A 13,962-nucleotide genomic window follows, 5' to 3' on the forward strand; every position below is an offset into this window, starting at 1 on the left:
GTATTGGACAAGACAAACTGCATCATTTGATTGATCTGAGGTCCAGAAGTTTAGGTGGTGACGCCTGCTCCAAAACCAGTGGATGGCCTTACCTAGTAAATGCTAAACAAAAGAAGCAAGTGTGTCAATCTCTAGGGCACCCCACCTCTCTAAATAAGAGCTTCAGGCTCAGTTTCTCCCCCTAATAACATAGACTCAGTCTTCTCAGCAGGACTTGCCTAATCAGAGTTCAGTTCCAAAGGAATCCAAACAACTTTATCTGTTAGATAACTAAAATATTTCTCATGCATCCTGCTTAAAAAGCAGATGATAAAAGTGGCCAAGATAGCCTTTGCAGAGATCCATCAGGGGCAGCTTGAAACTGGGGCAGCTGTCCAGGTCAACAGTAACAAGTATTAATGCATTTCCGTTGTATCTTCCACTCCTAAACTTCGCACACATATTTTCTGTTTCTTGTGGTGGCTGTAAACATGATATAGACCTAAAATAAGAGATTTGAGGTATGTATGTTGGCTTTTTAATTTCATTGAGATTATGTACATTCTGATTAGCTGTTGGCTATTTCCTGAGCAAGAACTGTGATTAGAATCCTCATTCATGGTCTTCGTAGTTGTCAATTTTAAAACAGAAGATCTTCTGTTAGTATGTTGTTTTAATTGCTTATCTACAGTATAGTTAGATGGATTATATGTTACTAAATTTTGCAAGTTCTAATCTACTTTATTTAGCTATGGCACTTACAGCTTTGTTTTGCACACAAGGATTTTGGAACATTTGGATGTTATCTTTTGTAGAACAAATGTCTTAGCCATTGGGTAAAAAGCTGCTCTGGAAGTTAAAACCACCAGTATGGGATCGAGGGAGCATTGGAGAGTGGCTCAAGTGCTGTGAGGATGGTTTCTTGATCGCAGCCTCTTAACTGCCGCTGTCTCGGGAGGAGGTGGGGTTAGAGAAATATATTTATAAATATACTATAATTATAGAACCACTGGCTTTGTTTGGCTATTGCAATTCTGTTTAAACAAACCCTCACAGCCAAATACATCTCAAAATTACAATTTGAAATCTAGTTTAATTATATTTGGTTATGCTGACAGTGTACTGGCAATACATGTTATGACAGTGTTTGAGGGATAAGTATTAATGTTTCTTAATTTCAAAACATAACATTCTTTTCTGACAATTGTAGTTTTTTTTTTCCTTTTAAGAATAATTCATGGATTTGCTTATCTTAGATGCTTTATCCAGGAATAATACAGGTGTTCTCTTCAACAATTTGAGTTAACACAGCTTGTAACACAGCTTGTTTTCAAGGTTCATTTCAAGTTCAGTTTATAGTAATTCATAACAACCCAACTGAGAGATTATACTCCATAATATATTTTGTCACTGAATATTTCATATATGGTTGTAAAACATAAAATGATTTTAGTGACTGTAGCTCAGCAGTGAATCATACGTTCACTTACAGAATATCTATGAGAGCTCTGTCCAAGACCTTTAAGAACTTTTGCCTATCAAAGTCACAATAGGGCTAGATCAGGGCTGCCAAACTCACAGCCTGTGGGTCAGGTGCCTCATGTGCTGGCCACGCCCAGTTTAGCGAAGAAGGAAAAATCATGATACGTCATGTGATGCTGCCATGACGACGTGAGTTTGACACCCCTGGGCTAGATTAATAAAATAGCCTGATCTTAAGACAGCTTAATAAAATATAATATTTGCTGACTCAAGTAGGGACAATCTGAACATGTCTCAGAGTTGTTTTGTGTGGGATTGGTGGCTATATAAATGATTAATAAGTAAATGTTTTTTTGACAGCAATACAGACATGGTATTTACCAATGTCTACTTCCAGAATACTCTTTTCAATTTTCATATCTAATTTATAAACCTGAGATTTATTGTGTCTTGTCATCAAAGTGATAGCATGTCTGATCTTGTTTAGCTCTTTGAGATTAGCCAGGATTAACTGGGTGTGGCCACTATAATATAACAGTCTTCAAGTTGATCTTGATCCTTGGTGACTTCATAAACAGAAATTAGTTTTGCTTAATAAGACAAAAGTGATTCTCTGTACAAACCTCAGTACAAATGCTCCAAAATAGGAACGTGCCAGATGAAGCAGTTGTGTTTTCAAGTCACCTGCAGTTTGATTACAAATAAGTAACCATATCATAATTTTAAATGAATAACATTAGTTTTTATTTTATGTATACAAAAATGCCTTAATTAATAAGCAAAAGTAACAACGTATCTTTCTGGATTTCTGGTGAATGAATTGCTTTCTTCCGCGGGACAAGCTTGCCTCTGTGTATTTGATACAGTTTTTCCTGTATAAATCTGTCACAGATGTCCCAGGGAAATGTTGGAAACAGCCAGGTTCAATTTGCAGTTTTGGCCATGAGCCTAACGGCTTTAATGTGGAAGGTCAAATTATTTCAACAGAATGATTTCCACGTAATGTGTGTTTATCACTATTGCTTCTCCTGGTTTGCTTTGCTGCTTTAATGATGATTTCTGGTTTGCATTAAGGGATTTTTTTTTTTTTTTTTAGTCTAGGGAGTCACCCATTTGAGTGGCTTACAATTCACATCTATTTTTGGATTGTATTGCATGCTGTTCTTTGCCAGTATTGGAGGTGGCCAACTGGTCTGTTCATAGATAAATATTCCATTCTCCTCAGAGGCATCAGTAACGGGAACTGTTACTTCTCTCCCACCCTCTATGCACTTTCTTTACTCTGTAAATAAACTGTTATTTACTGTTTGTTACTGATCCACATGTTCATAATGTACTCAGCATAGTTTCTTACATTCATATTATGATAACTTATTTCTTTGAAAACCCCATAAGGTTTAATGAGATTTATGTTCATGATGCTACTATTGTCTGCATATTATTATTATGATTAATCTACAATTAAACTCACGGTCATTGAATAATTGATGAAGATTATGATACAACAACATTCAAAAATGATAGTGACAAATTGGAGCAAATTCATTGATAATGAAGAACCTGAGAACCAAGCTCTACGAGGAATAAGAAAAATACATGAATATGTTAACTTATAGAAGAGGTGAATGAAGGGTGATATGAAGGTTTGTCATACAGAAGAAAAAGTGAACTTACTGCCTTAGAGGGCAGTAACAAAGCCTGTGGTTTGACACTACCAGAAAGAAGTATCTGGCTAAAAAGAACTTCCTTAGCTGAGCCTGTGGAACAGGTTGCTAAATAAAATGGTTAGTTTTGCTTTGTTGGAGTTCTTCATACAGCTGAGTGATCATCTACCAGAAATGCTGTAAGGATTCAAAGTGCCATTCTTTTCTTTTAGTTTCTTCATTTGCTATAAGTTGTAAAGTCCCATATTATCTATTATCTCCTCCATTTAATGCTCATATAGCAATAGCACTTAGATTTATATACCACTTTATAGTGCTTTACAGCCCTCTCTAAGCAGTTTACAGAGTCAACATATTGCTCCCAACAATTTGGGTCCTCATTTTACCCACCTTCGAAGGATGGAAGGTTGAGTCAACCTTGAGCCTGGTGAGATTTGATCTGCCAAATTTCAGGCAGCTGGCTGCAGCAGAAGTAGCTTGCAGTACTATACTCTAACCACTGCACCACCGAGGGTCTTGGAAATATATTGGAAAACTATTATTTTCTACTCCCTCAAGGGTTGTAAAATAATGAGCTACTGTACATGTCTTCTCTTGCTAAAGTGAAATGCAGAGGAGGAATCTAGAGGTAACCAAACAGAGCTTCACAATGCTGTATTTTTTAGCAGCACTGATACTTCTTCTGGTAGATTAGCTCAGCCTTTGTGAGACCCTTGTTCTGTGTCTAGAGCAGGGGTCTCCAACCTTGGCAACTTTAAGATTTGTGGACTTCAACTCCCAGAGTTCCTTATCCAACAACCCCTGGTCTAAAATGTGGAACGAACAAGCCTTATTTTGTGTTTGAAAAATCTTGCCCTTATTTGCGTTTCTGAAGGCCATATTATACTTGTGTACTGAAACACTTCCCTGTGGGAAAACCGTTAATTAGAATATGAATTTTGTTAACATCTTATCCCGTAGTATAGTAGTTATAAACTGCTACGCTTAACATTTCCTTCTATAACCCAGCGTCCTCCAGAATTGCTGATCTAAAACACAGAATTCTCAACCCAGCATGTTGAAGAACATCTGGAGGGCAAATAATATAATTATTATGGATCAGTTGACTTGTGTGATCCAGTATTATTTTCTAGTAGACAAATATAAAACAATTGAATGTAATAGCTTACATTCTAGTAATAATATAATATTTTATATTATTTTTAATTATAATTTAATTTTAATTATTTTGTGTGCTATTATTATTATTATGTCCAATGTAAGCCAGTCCAATGTAAATTGAAATTATAGGTGTGACATGTACCAGGCACAACAGTATGTACTGTGGCCAGATTTTGCTTGTTACTGCAGTAACTAATATTTTTGTGTTATTGTAAAGGGTTTTGTTTTTGTTTTATTGCTATGGTATCACAGACCTATAGAATCATTCTACATATATACTTTGTTTAAATCTTTCTGGTGAGTAATGTGGCTATGGTGCTGCTTAGAAAAAAAAAATATTTATTTCAGATTATTTATCTCTTGTTCCATTCCTATGATACTGTGCAGTTTAGGACAATTAAAACAAAACAGTCACTAAAAAACAGATACTTGCTATTAGCGTAAAATTTAAAAAAAACTTCCCTGTGATAAATATAAGAGGGGCCCTTGCATCATCAGGCAGATATAGTTAAGATTTGTGGTAAGGTACTATAGATCCAGATCAAGCTGTTGAGCCTTTGGTTTTAATGACAAAAATGCTATCAATTATTTTTCTACTCCAGACTTTTCTTTTAATTTTTGGGTGCCTTCTAATCAGTACAGTATTGCAGTTTTCTTACAAAGATTTTGGAAACTGTTAAGCATTTGATCATATTCCAAACTAGCTTTCTATAGTAAACCATTGATTTAAAAGGCCTTAGTTTAACAGACATTAGATTTAAGAAACAAAACTTGCTGATTCTGAGTTTTATCCAAAATTGAGGAACTTTATGGCTTTGGTCTGAATGGTTTATGCTGCTTCTATTCAATGTACAATGTACATCAGCAAAATAGACTTTATCTTGTATGAATAATTTTGGTTCAAACCCCTCCTCCCCTTTGTTTTTTAATGAATGCTCTTTTTTAAATAAACAGATAAATCTTGGCTTCCGTTTTTGGGGGGAGGGGATGTTTGTATTGTTGTATTGTTTTTTTATTGTTTTAACTATTTTATAGTTTTCAAATTGAAGGCCACCCAGATTAACTTGGCTGAGATGAGTTACTAGAAATTGAATAAAAAATAAAAATATGTAAGTGAGCTAACTTTTTAATTCAGGGCCCTCTGAAAATAGGAGGCAATCGCTTTCTCAGTCATCTTCTCTTCAAAGGGAGATAGAGCAAAAGTCATTTAGGGATGGCTTCTTAAGAAGTGTGTGAGTGGGGAGACAACCACTTCCTGAAGGCATAAAGAAACTACCCCTTTCTCAAGGATACATTAATCACACCCAGAACCACCCATATATCCTTTCTGCCCTGTGTTGGCCAATTAGGATGGACGTGGATCCAAAATTGAAGTTGCAGAACTTACAATTTAAAGAATCTTATTCATTTCTTCAGGATTAAAGTCACTACTGATAATTGACTTAGGATATAGTGCAATTCAAGGTGCTGGTTATTATCATACAACCCTATATGGCATAGGATCCTGGCATTTTGGGGACTACTTTACTCTCATTGTTTCTATCCATCCCATTAAGTCTGGGGTCTTCAAACTTGACAGCTTTAAGACTTGTGGACTTCAACTCCCAGAATTCCTCCTCCAATCATGTTAGCTCAGGAATTCTGGGAGTTGAATTCAACAAGTCTTAAACTTGTCAAGTTTTAAGACCCTTGCATTAGGTCATGCAGGAGGAGCATGCTCTAGGTCTCATCTGTTTGGAGTGTTAGCTAGTGAGAAGCAGGAAGCATGCCTTTTATTGCTATATTTTTTTCTAAAATTACACATGCATCTTTGTAAGATGGTCTTGTTAGTCATTTAAATTGCATTGGTAAGATATATATTTTTAATTTCACTTATTTTATTAGATGCAGTGTGTTCTGTTTCATTTCCCCCTTCCTTAAAGAAAGCATATAGATGTGAGCAATAACCTCACCATAGCCAAAAGTATATGTCACTCATGAAATGTATTTGAGACCATGTGGCACAAGTGAGTTATATGATCCCATTGATCTTAGTCCACTCATAGATGTCTTGCTCATAAACTATATCTGAGTTTAGGAGAAGGTATCTGTCACCAACGCAAAAATATTTCTGGCAAGCAGCACACTTGAAGCATTCCAGATGGTACACTTTGTCCTTTACTCTCATGGTCATCTCATAGGCTCGGATTCTCTTCTCACAGGAGGCACAGAAACCATCTTGGCCAAAAAGCCTGAGATAGCTTCTTTGACAGAGCTTTCTGCCCAGTTTATAATATAGTCTCCTTCCCACTTCTCCAAGTTGACACCCACATAAGTCACAGCTTAGACAGTCTTCATGCCAGTACTGGTCAGTGGCTTTAAGGAAGTATCGATCCCCAATGTTTTGCTGACAACCTCCACATGTTAACAAGGAAGGGGGGATTTGAAACACCTCATCCACTGGCTCCTTGGAGGGCTCAAGGCTCTTCCTTTTGATGGCCGATGATGACATTGTCAGGGGTCGCTCCTTTGTAACAGTAACATTGTGATTTTCGGCTTGTCCGTGACGAGGTCTATCCCCTACAAAGGCTGCCAGCTCCCGAATGCCTTTTCAGGGCGGCAAGCAGAGCAACACCTCCACCCTCAATGACATCCACAGGGTGGCCCGCCTGTGATGCTGAGGGATGGGAGGGGGAGGCTGGCGGCATGCAGACAAGAGCGAGACAGACCGCGACTTCCTAGCCACACACGCTTTGGAGGTGGTCAGCCATATAAATTGATATAAACAAACCAGATACACTTTTAACCTTGTACATAAATCCTGATATTTCTTACTGAATAATTGAATCAATTTAGTTCTCAATTATGTGGATTGCTAAAGAAAAAGTAGGGTGTGGCAGACATACTATTCCAAGTGGTTTCCTGAGTTCAAATGAGTCATGGTGCTGTTTAAAGACAGTTGTGCAAAAATTGTTGCGGGTAGAGTTTGTCTATTTCTCCTTTCCACTCCACACTCCTTCAACTACAATTTATAAATACAAAGGCAAGAAGCTATCAAATAAGGATCCCAAATAAGAGACTCTTAACAGTACTGACAGAAGTAAACATTTTTGTGATACTGAATGATTTGGATCTATTGCAGAGACAAGGACATCACCATTTAAAACCAAGAGTTAGTTTCCAGCTTTGTTTTCAATAACCTCCTAAACTTCCTTTTTATAGGTTGGAGATGGGAAGTAACTTTTGTCACAATTTAGCCCAAGTATATTCTAGCTGGGCTACTTTGTGTAATATTTCCAGGGTCAAATTTCTTCTCAGCTCCTGTCCAATTACTCCAGAAGAATGTGAGGCGGGGGGGGGGGGGGGGGGGGTAGAAGCAAAGTTGAGAATTTCAGTATTTCTTCCTCGAAACAGTATCTCTGTGGCTGGAGGAAAAGGAAGAAAGGAGGCTGTCTGTGTCTATGATCTTGTGTACATAGGAATTTGTATGCATTAAGGAATGTTTTCCTTCCAAGGTCAAAAGCCTTTTTTATGGTCCCCCTGAGGCGATGCCATCTGAACACTGCAAATTTGGTTTCCTTCCTTCAATTTCCTGTCTGACTTCTCTGCAGAATTTCGTCACAGAATTGGCCAAACCTTTAGTCATTTCTTGTTTCTGTTTCCCAAGGCCATTTTCAAAGGATTATTATCTCTGATAAACGCCTAGTGAGTTTTCAAAAAGGAAATCCCATAGCCTCCCTAGAGTAGGGATACAGAGATGATAAATTTTGGTCTATAAACATATAAGTATTGATTTGTAATAAAATTGGCCAGGATGTCTAGCTTCCATTGGTTTAGCCACAGCAGCAGATAAATGGCACTTCCCCAGATTAATTCAGTATTGCTTCTTACTCCATTTTGGTGATATACAGTGTTTGTAAGTCACCAAGGGAACGTCAGTTATAGAGTTGCTGTGTTACAGGAATGCAACAACAAATAAATCAGTTGAAACACAGAAAGCTTGAGGTTAGCAGAAGGAATATTTGTGTGAAATTACTGTGTAGTTTAAGTTATTATACACTTTACACCTGACTTCATTTGGCAAATGAGTTCTAGTTAAAAAAGATCCCAAACACTTGTTGTTTCCTTTCCTCTCTGAGGATCTGATTGTAGTACAAATAAGATGTTTGAGTACATACAGTATTTTCCTATTTTGAAAGTAACTTTTGTAATCACTGGTGAAATAAAGCATCTTTTGAAATATTTGAAGAGAGACCACATTATCTTTTAAAACTGCCTTTTAAAAACTGTTCTTGTAAAATCTTTTCTTTGGGGGGGGGGGGGCTTAAACTCTTGAAATTGTTTGAAATAATAAAGTTTCGCCTCTGAAGCGTTAGTTGTGCCAGCCAGTGATTACAGCTTAAAGTATACTTTATAAAAAAAAATTACAGGGATTTCTTGATAGGAGATGACCCAGGAAAGGGTTCCCCACAAAGAAGAGATCAAAGGGAGAAATAATCTGCATGGTGATACTGTCAGTCAGAAGTAAGAGATGTAGAAAGTACTAGATAACCCATAATTCATTGGGTCATCCTTTCAGAGAGATTTTCTTACCTAAACAGATAAACAGAATAACCACAGGCAAGCAAAAATGCAGTGGGAGTGAGAGCAATTTCCAACTTCCTCCTGGTTTCCTTATTAACTTTGCTTGTGGGAGGTTGGCAGGGAGCATTGGAAATTGTGACCATATGACTGTGGCTGGTATAACTGGTGTGAAGATCCTTAAAATATGAATTACATGGGAGTAATGGGATTTTATACCAGTTCTTTAAATTAATGAATTTGAGGTATCTTCGTTTTTAAAAAATGTTCTGTGGTACAACATTTGGGCTAATTGAAGGTTACAAACAGGCTTTTAGTACTGCATAGATTTTGCAGTGCGCGAACTCAACTAGCTTCCAGATGAGATAGAGATCCCCAAGCAAATCTAGGGGTGTCTTCTGCTAAATCAGTGGTTTGTAACTGCAGTTTATCGCAAGTGTGTGGTGAATTGACAAGTACAACAGCAACAATGATTTCTCAAAATTCATATTTGTCCACCAGCCCCTTAAAAATGGAGTTCCTCTTACGGGAAACAAAATTATGCCAAACTCTTAATATGGGGTTGGGGAACTGTGCATTAATCAGCATAAGTAGAATTATTAGCATACATTGGTTGCTACCCTGTTTCTCCAACAATATGGCCTCCCCCAATAGGAAGTCCCAGCATGTTTTATAGGCATGAAATGAAATTAAGCCCCTCCCCCCAAATTAAGGCCTATATTAAAACATGTGAAATGGTGGGGGGGCTTGCCGTTAGGAAGTACTTTTGTTGCACACCTGGATATGGTGCTGCCTGCGTTGACCCCGATACGAAGTGCCCCACCAACGCCGAGGTCAACATCCAAGCCGTCGCTGCCCGCCCGCCCAAAGATGCAAGGGGGGGGGGGAAATTAAGTCACCTCCGAAAAGACAGCCTAGCCATTTTTTCGGGGCTCAAAAAAAAAATAAGACCCGGCCTTATTATATGAGAAACACGGTATAATGTGCTCATATAAAAATAAACGAAGATTTATAACAGATGATAAAAATCCATGGGAATGAATTTGGTGGCCCTATTGCAAGCATCTGGAACAAAGTAAGGAGATTAAAAGGAAGCAATACTATTGTCTGTGCTCACTTCCAGCCAAGCACATTACTATTTCTTGCCCTATTCAAAGATTTGCAAAGATGGCAGATTAATTATCCTAACATCCTGACAAATTCTACCAAGCACGTCTTCTCTAGGAAATTCCTGACTTGCCTGGCTGACAAATTTCTCCTGAAGAATCCTAGATGAGGATTCAAGGGGATCAGCTGTTTTTGATTTTATCCTAAACAAAGAAAAGATTAGGAGAAAGATTGGAAACTATTCTAATGGGGAGGAAATGCAATAGAACACAGTAGAAGAAACAAATGTAACTCCCCACCCCCCCACCCACCCCCCAAAAAAACCCCTAACCAAAAGCAAAAAGGAGGATGCATATTAGAAATGGAGAAGCAGGCAGTAAAGATTACATACCCAGCTGACCTGGAACTGTCACAGAATTCAACTTATTGTAATAGCCTTCAGGTTTTAAGAAATAGACAATAATGTTGAATTCCATAGCAGGAGAAACTAATAGAAATATAAAAGATGGAGAGAGATTATAAATTATTCAAATAAGGAGGAAATAAAAAAAGAACAAATAGAGGAGATAAAGGTAACTGCTAGAAAAAACTTAAACAAAATTGGTGCACATTGGAAATGGAGAGGCAGTCCAATAGTAGGGAGAGGTCTTTCTGAGACTTTTACTCGAGTTATTTTCTTGGCCTGAGCTTAGCCCCTTTTAATCTGACATTTGTTTTGATCGTGGTTCTTTCTTCTGTCCTTCAAGGCCGTTCCCTCCGCCCTCTACAAGAGTGTAGATGTTCCAGGAGCAATTGAAAAGAATAGATTGAAGGAATATAATTACATCTAGAGCTTGATTAGAGGCATAATCAGGAATACCTACATATATTGAAGCACCAGCATATTAAACCTCCAGTGATAGAATGAATGTGTCCTAAAGGGATCTGATAAAATTCGGCTGCATCTTATATGTATTGAGAAATTCTGGAGAACGAAGATGCTTGAAGGGCAGCAAATGTTCCTATCTTTAAAGTATGAGAAAGGAAATTTGGGGAAAAGAAAAAATACTCAGCTGATGACTGAGTGTCGGAAATAAATTGTCTTTTACTGTAAATAGTAGAGAGCCAGTTTGATGCAATGGTCAAGGTACCAGGTTAGAAATCATGAGACTGTGAATTCTAGTCCTGTCTTAGGCACAAAGCCAATTTTGGTACCTTGGGCCAGTCACTGTCATCACTATGGCAAATGCCAAATCAATTCTGAAAATGATGCTTACAAAACTGTAGGGATTCAAGCAACCACCACGAATCGATAACAACTTGTAGGCACCTACCCCCACCCCCCAATATGTAGAATATTATTGGGCATTTACATTTGTGCTTGTATCTAAATCCTAGGAATAGTATGTGTGCCTATTTTTGAAGGAAAAGTTTGATTAACAAATCTAACAAATATATATAGACAGACAGACAGACAGAGTGGACAATTGTTTCCTGCTGAAGCTTTTTTTTTGGTGCTTTTATCAGTCCAGACAAAATTGAAGGATTTCCTTTTTGTGATTCAGTATTAATCTAAGTAAATTTCAAAAGGATAAAAATGACTTTATATATAGTAAGGAAAACAATTTACCAGTTTGATTCCAAATCAAAGGACAGCTGGAGGAAATACATGTTATCTTTATGACCTCATATATACTTCCTTCTCTCAGCATGACTTAACAGTGATATGGTACACTTAATAAACGTTATATTTAAAAAGTAAAAGATCAAGAGGGCCCTTTATAATCCTAGGCAGAAGTGGAATTTCAGTCTTAATTATAACAAGCAGATTGATATGAATTATATTCCCAGCAGCTATTTGAATTTACTGTTTATATATTTTATTACAATAACATGAGGACCTTTTTTAGATTAAGAAGATAGAAATGAAAAAAAGGAATTGATCCAGTCTCCCTAACACCTCACTTAGAGTCCTAATGGAGTGCTGGCCTCATCTGGGAATCTGATGTAAGAGTCTAATTAGCTTTTCCAATAGAAATTTGGCATGCTATAGCACTTAAAGATTAAAAACACATCTTGGAGCCTAGATACAATGCAATTTGCTGGAGACTGGATCCTTTTGACATTTATATCCAACAAAACATTCTTTTTTTTTCAAAACCAAGCTTTGATTTAGCGCATAAAAATTCACTTCTAAAACCATCTTTACGATCATTGAAAACAGATATACAGGGGTGGGATTCTACTGGTTCAGACCGGTTTGGGTGAACCAGATGTTAAATTTATGTCTGGTTCACCGAACCCGTAGTTGAAATGACCAACTGGCCCCACCCCGCCCCTCCTTTCCCAGGAATTTCCACGTGGCCCGTTTTGGATCAGGTAAGTGCAGGGTCCGCACGGAGGCTCTGGGAGGATGAAAAACAGGACTTCCAGAAATCCTGAAATGGACTTATTTCTGGCTTCCAGAGGGCCTCTGGACCCTGGGGGAGGTTGTTTTCACCCTCCCAGAGGCCCAAGGGAAGCCTCCGGACCCTGGGGAAGGTGAAAAACAGCTCTCCTGGAAGCCCAGAAACGGGCTCTTCCCAAAAGGAAAAAACCTTCATTATTTGAAAAAAATGAAACAATGTAATCTGTTTACAAGAAACACATATAAAAAAAAAGTTGTGAAGTGTTTCATTTATAGCAGGGGTCCCCAACCGCCGGTCCGCGGACCGGTACCGGGCCGCGGAACAAGCCTTACCGGGCCGCTGGTTGCTGGGCGCCGCCATCTTTTTGGTAAAAAAGCAATTTTTCGTCAAAAAGATGGCGGCGCTAGCGCTTCGTGAGCTTTTCCGGGAGAAAGCCATTTCTACCCGAAAAAGCTCACCGAAGCGTACGCCGCTTATTTTTTTGACGAAAAATTGCTTCCGTGACATCACCGGAAGTGATTTTTCGTAAAAAAATGGCGGCGCCCAGCTGACGCCGGAACCGGGCTGCGGCGCCCAGCTGACGCCGGAACCGGGCCGCGGTGTCGAAAAGGTTGGGGATCCCTGATTTATAGGACCTTGAGTAAAGAATTTATATTAGCAAGTTTGAAAAAGATTGTGAATAGTTTGTATCCACAATTAAATCCAAAACTATTATTGCCATTTTATATAGCATTGATTTCCCTATCATATTTAGTGGAAAGGTTTGGAAAGAAGAATTATGAATTTGAAAAGGGTAAGACTAATTTTGTTTTGGAGTTGTGTTTGCATGACAGCTTCAGTCCATCTTTAACCTAGGAAAGCATGTTACCTCAAAAAGTTCTGTTGGTAAGTAGAGGTACTGGTAAATATACAACAATGGTTATATACATACTTTTTGTTCATACTAAATCTATAAAAAGTTAATGAACACATTCTTAGTTTATGATTTTTAACAACTGCACTAATGCGCACACATGCTCGGTCTCTCTCTCTCTCTCTCACACACACACCCCTACCAGAATCCTATTAACACTTACTAAAACCAGAATATTTAATTGTTCTGTTAGCATGTGAAATAAAGGCTGTTTTTGGCTCAGAGAATGCTGCTGCTTGGTTATGTCATGGCATATTTCTCAAATTCTCTAACTTTCCTTAATCTTAAAGAGCCAGACACAGATTCTAAGTTTTTTCTGTTCTTGTGGCGGAAGCTGTTTAGAAGCTTCTATCTCTACTCCAGCATGTGTTGCTTTCTTGCTAAAAGAGTTGGTGTTATCTGCCATTGGTGAGCACATCTGGAGGAGTTGGCCTTCAACAATAAGCATCTTAATTAAGGCAAAGGAGTTGCTACATCAATTCTTTATAAATTTTTAAGTGCTGATGAATTAAATGTCCTAGGTGGAGATTTAATTTAAGCAGACTCCCTATGGAAGCCCAACATTATCAATTACTGTTTGGATAATGTTGGACTTCCATAGGAATCTGATCAAGCTTGGAGCCATCCCATCAGTTACAAATGACAATTTAATGCAGTGATGGTGATAGCCCATCCTATTCACATTTAATTTTCTAAAGCTGCAGAGACC

The 13,962-nt window shown here is 38.0% G+C and overlaps 1 protein-coding gene and 1 pseudogene across 1 annotated transcript in view; one reads left to right on the forward strand and one right to left on the reverse strand.

Annotated features, from left to right (window-relative positions):
- Positions 1-13,962, forward strand: part of CD81 (CD81 molecule) — a 62,420-nt gene that overhangs the window by 9,039 nt on the left and 39,419 nt on the right. The window lies entirely within an intron of this gene.
- LOC113412548 (rhombotin-2 pseudogene) lies at positions 6,142-6,777 on the reverse strand (annotated as a pseudogene).

Source organism: Notechis scutatus, chromosome 1, assembly GCF_049901735.1.
Source record: "Notechis scutatus isolate UNSWTSFEM ecotype Mainland chromosome 1, rNotScu1.2, whole genome shotgun sequence".
Lineage (NCBI taxonomy): Eukaryota > Metazoa > Chordata > Lepidosauria > Squamata > Elapidae > Notechis > Notechis scutatus.